Genomic DNA, 11,724 nt, shown 5'->3' with positions numbered 1-11,724 from the left:
GCATTGCTGGGGGTGGGTCAGGATGGTGGCAGATCAGGAGCTTTGGGGACCACGCCAATGACTTTAGATTTTATTCCAGGTTACACCGGAAGCTCAGGGGCTTTGAGAAGAGTGACAGAGTCTGACTTCTAGGTCAGCAGCTCACTCAGGCCGTTACATCAAGAACAGACTACAAGAAGGGAGGGGGCAAGGGTGCGAGGAGGGGGTTGTCTCAGGGTGAGAGTTGACCAGGGTGGCCCAATGGCTTCTGTTCCTATCTGCCATCTGATTGGAAGGCGTCTCCCAGTCCAGCACTCTTTTGGTGGCAGCAGTATGGACCCCCCTGGCTCCCAGGGCTCAGGCCAAATCTCCACATTGGGTTCCCAGACCAAGTCTGCTAGGTGGTCAAAGTCTAGCCTTAGTCTTTCCTGCTTGGGGGCAAGCGAGGGAGGTCTCACTGAAGGGGCTGGGGAGCCTTGCTGGATGGAAGGCGAGAGACAGCTGGGCCCTCAGGAACACTGGCTCCTCTGTGTGCCTTGGCTCGGGTGTTGGGACCCCCGTGGAGGCGTGAGAGACGACAGACGTGTGGGGGAGGTTCCCAGCTGCCTTGTGCGTGAGGACCTGGGGGCGGGGTGAGCCTTGCTGCTTAGCCCCTACCCCACATCCCTGGAGTGCTCTCTGCCACCTCCCCACCAGCCAGGACGGCCTGCTGTGCTTGGGACAGGGGGAGGGGCTCCTTCACCCCCATTCTCCATCTTCATAGGTCTCAGTTTCCCCCCACAAGGCTGCTCAGCCCCCCTCTCTTCTTCCTCCACACTTCAGGCCCCAGCCTCACCTCCAGGCCAACAGATTGGCTGGGCCCTTAAGGAGCCCATTCCCCCTCCCCACTGTTGTTTTTTCTCTGTGAGGGTGACTCTGAGTGCCCAGTTCTCAGGAGCCCCAGTCTGAGTCCTGACTCCTTTCTAGATGGGGGCTTCGGAAGATGGGGCTACGAGTTCTCCTCACCAGGCACCCCGACCTTCCTTTGACATACCCTGAACCCAGAATGAGTAGGGAGGATCTGGGGGCAGAGTTTGGGCCCTGGTGGGCTCTGCTGGCTACTTCCCATCTGTCACCTCTGCCTTCCCTGCCTGAGAAACACTAGGAGTCCCCCCTGAGCCAAAGAGGGAGCCTTGAGTTTCCCCACATTGCACACCAGGGCCCTTGGCCTGAGACCCCGTGCTCTGGAAGACAGCCCAGAGAACAGGGGGCAGAGGGCCAGCTGGTCGAGAAGACTTAGAGCACATCTCTTCCCCTTTCTGAGCAGAGAGTTTAGACAGGTGACTGATGCTTTGACATTCTCCAGTGAATTCCTGGCTGAGGAACCCCATAGACAAGACAAGTGAGGCCTTGCTCACTTCCTCACTGGACCCCTCAGGCCTGAAATTCTGGACAGCCACATACACGCAGGGGGCTTCTGCATTCCAGGAACCCCCAGGTTTGCCTTCTCTGAAGGCCTGTTGGGCGGGGCTCCCTGCTGATATTCAGCCCCCTCCCATCCTAGACTGAGGCGTCCAGGAAGGAGGGAGAGACATGGCTGGGGTTTAGTGACAGAGCAGAGCAGTGCGCAGAGTCCATGGAAAACAGAGCAAGTCCCAGGGGAGGGGAGGTCCCTAGCATGTAAGAAGTCAGGTGAGGGGGACAGAAACCTGGGTGGCTGCCCTCCTCCACCACTAAAGAGGGACAGACCAACTCTCTGATGGCAGAGAGAAAAACAAGTGGGGCATGAGTGGAGAAGGGCCACATATCTCTTGAGCACCTACTATATGCAGGATGCTTTGTGTGCATCCGCTCATTTGATTCTCACAAATCCGGAGGAGTCAGTAATGTTACTGCCACTTTACAGATGTGGAGTGGAGACTAAGGCTCAGAGAGGTGAAGTCACCTGTGTGAGGGAGGTATTGCAGCAAGAAAGTGACAATATCAGAATTCAAACCCAGTTCTGTGTGACTCAGAAGCCCAGGCCCCTCCCTGGAAGGCCCTCAGGAAGTAGCTGGAGGTAGCCCCTCCCCAACCCCCACAGAGGCCCAGCCCCCACACTCCCCTCCTGGTCCCAAACGGGTTGGAAAATCCTGATAGGAGCAGATGGTGGGGACAGATGGAGGGAAAAGCATCTCGGGGCTGGATTACACAAGCAAACATTGATAAAGTGATTAAAACCTCAAGCCACCCCTTTCTAAAAGGCCAGGCCCACCCCAGCCTAGAAGACAATGGGCCCTGAGCTGGGGGCCTGGGAGTCTCCCAGATGCTCCTGCATCCCAGCCGGCCCAATCCAGCTCCTGCCCTTCCCTTCCCCACCAGGGACCACCCCCGGACCAGAGCCCAGGGCCGCACTGCTGCCAGGAGCACAGCCTGGGAGGGGGAGGGGCGGCCCTGGCTGTTCCCAAGGGAGTTGGGTGACTTGGAACAGAATGTGGAAGTGGCAGGGTGGGGGGAAAGGTCCTTGGAGCCAGGACTGCAGACCTGAAGCCAGAGCCCCAGTGGGCTTGGGAACCCTCGAGCCAACCTTCATTCACATATGGGGCTTAGAGCACTGCCACTGCCCCAGCTGCCCAGGTCACACAGCAGCCTTGTAGAGCTGAATTCTCACCCTCACCCTCACCCCATCCCCACAGCAGGGGGCAAGACCCTTCACCTCTTGCAGCCTCCGCTGGTTCTCTGCTCCGCAAAATGGGCTGTTGTGAGGATTCAGTGAGATGAAGCCTGTGAGGCACCTGGCGCTGGGCCTGCATGTGGTTAGCGCTCAGTTAATGCTGGCTGTTACTCTTGCCTGCGGCTGCAGGTGGCTGGTAGGGAATCCCTGGTGTTGATAGATGGGGAAGGCTGCGACCGTCTGGGACTGGTCCCTCTGTAGAGGATAAGCTCAAGCTTGAAGATTCTGGTCGCAGATGCCCTGAGGCTGCTAGGCTCTGCTGCAGAGGAAGGCTGCAGTGCCCCCCAGGAAAAGCCTCAACTCCTAGATAAAGGCATATGAGCCCTAGGGACAGGGAAGTCGAGGACCCCAAGGAACAGGGAAAGGGGCTGCATCTTAGTTGATTCTTCTATGTGAGGTCACAGGTGTTAGAGGGCGATAGGTACAGGTTCAAGTTCTGATAGGGTTATATTTTTACAACAATATTTTTAAAAGAAATCATTGCACTTCCACCTGTAAAGGTCATTTTTTTTTTAATAATTTTTATTGAGCTTTAAGTGAAAGTTTAAAAATCAAGCCAGTCTCTCACATATAAACTTATATACACCTTACTACATACTCCCACTTACTCTCCCTCTAATGAGTCAGCCTGCTCCCTCCTTCCAGTCTCTCCTTTGGTGACGATTTTGCCAGTTTCTAACCCTCTCTACCCTCCCATCTCCCCTCCAGACAGGAGATGCCAACACAGTCTCAAGTGTCCATCTGATACAAGTAGCTCACTCTTCATCAGCATCTCTCTCCAACCCATTGTCCAGTCCCTTCCATGTCTGATGAATTGTCTTCGGGAATGGTTCCTGTCCTGGGCCAACAGAAGGTTTGGGGACCATGACCGCCGGGATTCCTCTAGTCTCAGTCAGACCATTAAGTCTGGTCTTTTTATGAGAATTTGGGGTCTGCATCCCACTGTTCTCCTGCTCCCTCAGGGGTTCTCTGTTGTGTTCCCTGTCAGAGCAGTCATCGGTTGTGGCCGGGCACCATCTAGTTCTTCCGGTCTCAGGATGATGTAAGTCTCTGGTTCATGTGGCTCTTTCTGTCTCTCAGGCTCATAGTTATCGTGTGAGCTTGGTGTTCTTCATTCTCCTTTGATCCAGGTGGGTTGAGACCAATTGATGCATCTTAGATGGCCGCTTGTTAGCATTTAAGACCCCAGACGCCACATTTCAAAGTGGGATGCAGAATGTTTTCATAATAGAATTATTTTGCCAATTGACTTAGAAGTCCCCTTAAACCATAGTCCCCAAACCCCCGCCCTTGCTCCGCTGACTAAAGGTCATTTTTGTATTTATACGATGCTTAGTTTTTTTTTTAGATAATATAGACTAAAATGAAAGCTTTTTTTTTTTTTAATTCTGAGGTAGCCCTTTTCTAGCTTTTGGAAAGTTGGCAAAAACAACCTCCCTGACCCTCTGGTTCATTCTCTATAAAACCTTCATTTCCAGCTGCTTCATGGACTTGCTTCCACATGCCCACAGACACCTCAGACTTCAGCCAGTTAATATCCAACTGATCACCTTCCACCTCCAGCCTGCCCTGCCTCTGGGTCCCCCTCCAACTACAAAACAGCCTGAGACTCCATTGCCATTCAGGACTCCTCCCTCTTCCTCACCCCCTACACCTACCTGCTTCCTCCTCAAGCCCTGCCCTTTCTACAAGAGGATATCTCAGGCCTGCTCTCCTATCCGTTCCTGCAGGTCAGACCCTAGTCAGCTCTGCCCTGTATTATTACTCTGGCCTTCTCTCACAGCCGTCCCTGTCTTTTGTCTCTCTAAATCTGATTATCTTCCTCCCCTGCTCAATAACCTTCTATGGCTCCCCACTGCCTACCAGAGTAAGTGGACATTCAAGGCTCTCCATGATGTGCCCCCAACCCCCACCTCATCTCTTACCCCCTCCACCTTCCTTTCTTCTAACAACTTCCCACCAGTCTGACACCTCCTCTTGCTCCAGATGACCAGGATATTCCCAAAACCAACCCAATGAAGGGACCTGAAGTCAGGGCGGGGAAAGGAGGCTCCCTAACCCTTTCCCAGCCCTAATTCCTCCATATGGGCTTTAACCTGGTGGGGTTGGGTGAAGGAGGAATGCAGGCAGCTGGGGTCCACCCTAGCAGACCCTTGCCCAGCCCAACAATTCCTCTACCCTTCTGCTGGTGAAAGCAACTCACAGCTGGAAGGGCCTCAGGGGTCTGCCAGAGAGGGATAGTGACTTGCCTGAGGCCACCCAGCCAGGCCTGCCCTTTTGCCTCCTCACCAAATCAGGAGTGACCCCTTCCCAACTTCTCTGACAGACAAGCATTCAGATCTGTCTCACGCATTTCTGCTTCCGGGGAGTGTTCTCCTCCCATTCACCTTGGTCTGTCTGCTGTTGGTTCTGATCATTTGAAAATTGTTCCTGAGTTCATAGCAAAGGCAATTATTACTTCTTGGAAGTGGAATGGAGGGCAGGGGGCTGTGTTTTCACTGGTAACTTTATGCACAATTCTGTCTGAGTTTATTACAACCTCCATGCAAGACATTTGAAACGTGCATCAAAATCTAAAGAGTAAGGATTTTAAAAAGAAAATAAACTGGGCACTGCCTCCCAGAACTGCTCCCAGTGACTGTGGCCCCACGGTGACGCCCTCCTGGCCTGCTCCTCACAACCCCAAACCCTCTGTGGTGTGGCTTTATGGGCCAAGGGACTGGGCATGTGGTGCAGGGCTGGGCGCCAGGGAGGGGGCAGAAGACCTGGCCCCACCACTGGCCAGCTGTGCCAACTTAGAGGAGACACTTCTCTCTTAGGGCCTCAGCTCTCGCTCTGTGAAACATCCCTTCCCAGAGCTGCTGTGAGGAGCCCACAGCCCACTGCAGAATGCAGTATGTGTGAAAGAAGGCTGCCCTAAAAAAAAAAAAGAAGGTTGCTATGTGACACCCCAGGGCTCAGGGGCACCCACTCAGACAGTTGTGAAGGCAGGGTCTCCCAGGGAGAGGGAAAGTAATATCCCAGCTCAAGACTTCTGCTGGGCACCTGCTGTTGCTGTTGTTAGGCGTCATCAAGTCAGTACAGACTCCTGGTGACCCCATGTACAACAAAATGAACACTGCCCAGTCGTGTGCCATTTTCACAACTGTTGCTGTGCTTGAGCCCACTGTTGTAGCCACTGTGTCAATCCATCTCACTGAGGGTCTTCCTCTTTTTTGTTGACTGTCCAATTTACCAAGCACGATGTCCTTCTCCAGGAACCAGTCCCTCCTGATAACATGTCCAAAGTGTGTGAGACAAAGTCTCATCATCTTCGCTTCTAAGGAGCATTCTGGTTCTACTTCTTCCAAGACAGAATTGTTCATTTTTTTGGCAATCCATGGTATATTCAATATTCTTCGCCAACACCCCAACTCAAAGGCGTCAATTCTTCTTTGGTCTTCCTTATTCATTATCCAGCTTTCACATGCAAATGAGGTGATTGAAAACACCATGGCTTGGGTCAGGCGCCCCTTAGTCCTCAAAGTGACATCTTTGCTATTATTATCCCCATTTTACAGAAAAGGAAGCTGAGGCACAAAGAGATCAAGGTTCCCAGCCTGAGACTGTGAATGGAATGAGAGCCAGATTCAAGATGGGACCCAGCTCTGTCTCCCAAGCCTTTTTTCTAGATGGCCAGACTGCCTTGGAGGGGTGCAGGCATCTCTGAAGGTCCAGGAGTATCTAGAGTCCCAGAACCCCACCCCTAGAGGCCAAGGTTGCCCCATCCTAGGGACCTGGTGCTCCCAATCTGTCTCTCTTCCTGGAAAGACTGGGCCACCTCTCATTTCTAGTGTCTGAGGCCCTCCCTGAGGCTGGGGACTGCCTCTTTGTTTCCATAGTAACAGTGAACAGAGGGGCCTCCGAAGTCAGTGCAGTTACATTCCCAGAGTACGCATGTGCTCTGGGAATCCCTGGGCTGGGGCAGCCTTAGGTACATGCGTGCACACACACATGCACACTCATGCCCACCCGATGCATCAGTGCATGCGTAAGCACACCCTTTCACATGCATGCACATGCACAGTGAGCCAAGCCCCAGCCCGTTCTCCGAGAAGTGGGTGAGGACATCGTCCTGTCTGACATGATCCACGCCCACAGCCACTCTGGCCCACTCAGGTGCAGGGAAATCCTGGGGAAGTGGGGGACATCCACTTTACAATAATACCCACTGCTCGTTTTTAGAGCACTTACTATGTGCCGGGCACTGTGCTTTCCTTTTTACATGTAATATCTCCTGTACTCCCCACAACAACACTGTAGGGTAGAGACCAAATGAGGAAACAGAGACGGAGAGGTGAAGTCAGTTGCTTGAGGTCACACAGCAAGGACTGGCCGAGCCAAGGTTTGAGCCCAGAATTGTTTGTCTGAGTCTTGGGCTCTTGCCTCCACACCAGATCACTCCATGCCAGACCCATGAGCACTCACCCAGAGACCACAAACACAGAAAGGGGTGGCTGGCAGCAGGGAGGACCAGAGCTGAGGCCTCCCAGTGTTCTTGGCTTGCGGCTCGGGGTCATCAGATCCCCTCTCTCTCGGGAAGTGGGGAATGGTGGAGGTTCAGCGGGGGCTTTCCTTTCCTTTATTTCTTCTCAGTCAGCAGAAAAGGAACTGTAAGCAAGAAGAACAAGACCCTCTAGGAATCTACCTTCTGGGGGTGCCACCTGGGTTCACTTGTAGGTTCCCTTCCGTTCCAGCAAAAGCGGGAATTCAGCTGCCAGGTTCCTAACTCCCTGACTTCCTCTCTGGCCTCTCAGGCAGACCCTGAAGAACAAGAAGTCACTCTGAGCAGGGAGCTGGGGGGTGGTGGGGGGGGCAGTCTTCCAGGAAGCAGCTTTCAGCAAGATGATCTAACAATGAAAACGGACTGCTGGGGAGGCAGTGAACTCCCTGTCATTGGAGGGATCCCACATCAGTAGATGCTGGATTCTTCATGATTAGGGAATTCAAGATAAACAATTACGGGGTCCCTTCATCATCATCATCATCACTGTCATCGTCACAGCTACCACTGATTGGGCACCCTTTGTGCCAGGCACTTTAAGACATGGTACAACTGTCGCTACTGCTAATAAAAATAGTAGCTCCTGGGTACTGAGCCCTTTCTGTGTGCTGAGTGCTCTACGTGGTTGATCTCACTGAGCCTTCACAGAACCCTATGAGGTAGGCGCTACTGTTGAAACGGAGGCTCAGAGAGGTTCAGGGACTTGTGCACAGTGCAGCAGCAGCCGGAAGATTCAGACTCTGCCTGGCTGTTAAGTCTGTGGTCTGCCCACCTGAGAGCTGGCATCCTGGGGCCGGGGCCGGGGTCTGAGGGAGCAAAGCAGGAGGCAGAGCAGCCAGCTGGCGCTAGGTCCCTGCGGCCTGTTCTGCTCTAGACAATACTGGGTTGACGATGGACAAGGCGGGCGCCCTCTGCTGGCCATACTCTGGCTCTGCAAAGCCATGTTCCCTCAGGCTGAGGGAGGCCCTGGGTGGACCTAAGATGTGGGTGGTGGGAGGGTCTCTGAGCCCGGGACCCTCACTTTGAATCAGCACCCTTTGCCAGTGAAAATAGGTGCCTGAGGCCATCCAGCCAGTCAGAGGCTGAGCCGAGGTTTGAACCCAGGGCTGCCTGACTTCCAGGCCGTTGTCCGTCCACCCCGGTGGTTGTTAGGTGCCATTGAGTCGGTTCTAACTCATAGTGACCCTATGTACAACAGAACGAAACACTGCCCAGTCCTGCGCCATCCTCACAATGCTTGAGCCCACTGTTGCAGCCACTGTGTCAATCCATCTCGTTGAGGGCCTTCCTCTTTTTCGCTGACCCTCCACTGGTAGGAAAGAGGTTTTACCTCAGCCACATCCACTTCCTGCCGCCCCCTTTCTGGGCCCCCTGAATTAGGGTCTTTGTCCCCACTCTTGAGTGACCTGGGTGACTGTGTTGTATAGCTGAGAATCTATCTCTGGAAGCAAAGACGAGTCCAGGGTTTGAGGCATTGAGCCAACATTGATTGGCGGGGGCCTGTCTTAGTCTTCTCGTGCTGCTATAATAGAAATACTGCAAGTGGGTGGCTTGAACAAACAGAAATTTATTTTCTCACAGAAGACTGGAAGTCCAAACTCAGGGCACCAGCTCTAGGGGAAGGCTTTCTCTCTCTGTCGGCCCCAGGGAAAGGTCCATGTCTCTCTTCAGCTTTTATTCCTCAGTTCCTTGGCGATCTCCAGGTGGCATCAGTCTTGCCCTAGTTTGTGCTTCCTTGCTTCTGTGCCTAACCCATTGCCGTCGAGTCGACTCCGACTCATAGCGACCCTATAGAACAGAGTAGAACTACCCCATAGGGTTTCCAAGGAGTGCCTGGTAGATTTGAGCTGCCGACCTTTTGGTTAGCAACCATAGCTCTTAACCACTATGCGACCAGGGTTTCCTAAGAAAATCCTACTCCCAAAACCAACCCCCTTGCTGTCAAGTCAACTCCCGACTCACAGAAACCCTACAGGACAGAGTAGAACTGCCCCACAGGGTTTCCAAGGAGCGGCTGGTGGATTCCAACTGCCAACCTTTTGGTTACCAGCCGAGCTCTTAACCACCGTACCCCCAGGGCTCCAACCCGACTCCCGGATGGGATTACAGCAACAGGTACAGGAGTTTAGGATTTACAACACATATTTTGGGGGGACACTGGCACAATGGTTAAGAGATTGGCTGCTAGTGCTCAGGGGCCAATTTATGTCAATAAACGCACACATCCAAAAGGAAGAAAAGGCCAAAATCAAAGAATTATCCCTACAACTGGAACAAATAGAAAGAGAGCAACAAAAGAAACCCACAGGCACCAGAAGAAAATAATAAAAATTAGAGCTGAACTAAACGAAATAGAAAACAGAAAAACAATTGAAAGAATTAACAAGACCAAAAGCTGGATTTTGAAAAAAATCAACAAAATTGATAAACCACTGGCCAAACTGACAAAAGAAAATCAGGAGAGGAAGCAAATAACCCGAATAAGAAATGAGATAGGTGATATTACGACAGACCCAACTGAAATTAAAAGAATCATATCAGATTACTATGAAAAACTATACTCAAACAAATTTGAAAACCTAGAAGAAATGAATTCCTAGAAACACACTACCTACCTAAACTAACACAAACAGAGGTAGAACAACTAAATAGACACACAAGGAAAGAAGGGATTGAAAAGGTAATCAAAAAACTCCCAACAAAAAAAAGCCCTGGTCCCAACAGCTTCACTGCAGAGTTCTACCAAACCTTCAGAGAAGAGTTAACACCACTACTACTAAAGGTATTTCAGAGCATAGAAAGGACGGAATACTACCAAACTCATTCTATGAAGCCACCATATCCCTGATACCAAAACCAGGTAAAGACACCGCAAGAAAAGAAAATTATAGACCTATATCCCTCATGAATGTAGATACAAAAATCCCCAACAAAATTCTAGCCAATAGAATTCAACAACATATCAAAAAAATAATCCACCATGACCACGTGGGATTCATACCAGGTATGCAGGGATGGTTCAACATTAGAAAAACAATTAATGTAATCCACCACATAAATAAAACAAAAGACAAGAATCACATGTGTTTATCAATTGATGCAGAAAAGGCATTTGACAAAGTTCAACACTCATTCATGATAAAAACTCTCAGCAAAATAGGAATAGAAGGAAAATCTCTCAACATAATAAAGGGCATTTATACAAAGCCAACAGCCAACATCACCCTAAATGGAGAGAGCCTGAAAGCATTCCCATGGAGATCGGGAACCAGACAAGGATGCCCTTTATCACCACTCTTATTCAACATTGTGCTGGAGGTCCTAGCCAGAGCAATTAGACTAGATAAAGAAATAAAGGGCATCCGGATTGGCAAGGAAGAAGTAAAAGTATCTCTGTTTGCAGATGACATGATCTTATACACAGAAAACCCTAAGGAATCCCCCAGAAAACTACTGAAACAATAGAAGAGTTCAGCAGAGTATCGGGATACAAGATAAACATACGAAAATCAGTTGGATTCCTCTACACCAACAAAAAGAACATTGAAAAGGAAATTATCAAATCAATGCCATTTACAGTAGCCCCCGAGAAGATAAAACACTTAGGAATAAATCTTACCAGACATATAAAAGACTTATACAAAGAAAACTACAGTACACTTCTGCAAGAAACCAAAAGAGACTTACATAAGTGGAAGAACATACCTTGCTTGTGGATAGGAAGACTTAACATTATAAAAATGTCTATTCTACTAAAAGCTATCTATACATTTAATGCAATTCTGATCAAAATCCCAAGGACATTCTTTAATGAGATGGTGAAACAAATCACCAATTTCATATAGAAGGGAAGGAGGCCCTGGATAAATAAGGCATTACTGAAAAAGAACAACAAAGTGGGAGGCCTTATATTACCTGATTTTAGAACCTATTATACCACCACAGTAGTCAAAACAGCCTGGTACTGGTACAACAGCAGGTACATGGACCAATGGAACAGAATTGAGAATCCAGACATAAATCCACCCACATATGAGCAGTTGATATTTGACAAAGGCCTCAAAACAGTTAAATGGGGAAAGACAGTCTTTTTAACAAATGGTGCTGGCATAACTGGATATCCACCTGCAAAAAAATGAAACAAGACCCATACCTCATTCCATGTACAAAAACTAACTCGAAATGGATCAAAGACCTAAATATAAAATCTAGAACGATAAAGATCATGGAAGAAAAAAATAGGGACAACATTAGGAGCCCTAATACATGGCATAAACAGTATGGAAAACATTATAAAGAACGTAGAAGAAAAACTAGATAACTGGGAGCTCCTAAAAATCAAACACTTATGCTCATCCAAAGACTTCACCAAAAGAGTAAAAAGACTACCTACAGACTGGGAAAAAGTTTTTAGCTATGACATTTCTGATCAGTGCCTGATCTCTAAAATCTACATGATACTGCAAAAAGACAAATAACCCAATGAAAAAATGGGCAAAAGATATGAATA

This window comes from Elephas maximus, chromosome 3, assembly GCF_024166365.1.
Source record: "Elephas maximus indicus isolate mEleMax1 chromosome 3, mEleMax1 primary haplotype, whole genome shotgun sequence".
Taxonomy (NCBI): Eukaryota; Metazoa; Chordata; class Mammalia; order Proboscidea; family Elephantidae; genus Elephas; species Elephas maximus.
Note: the sequence above shows the minus strand (reverse complement) of the source record.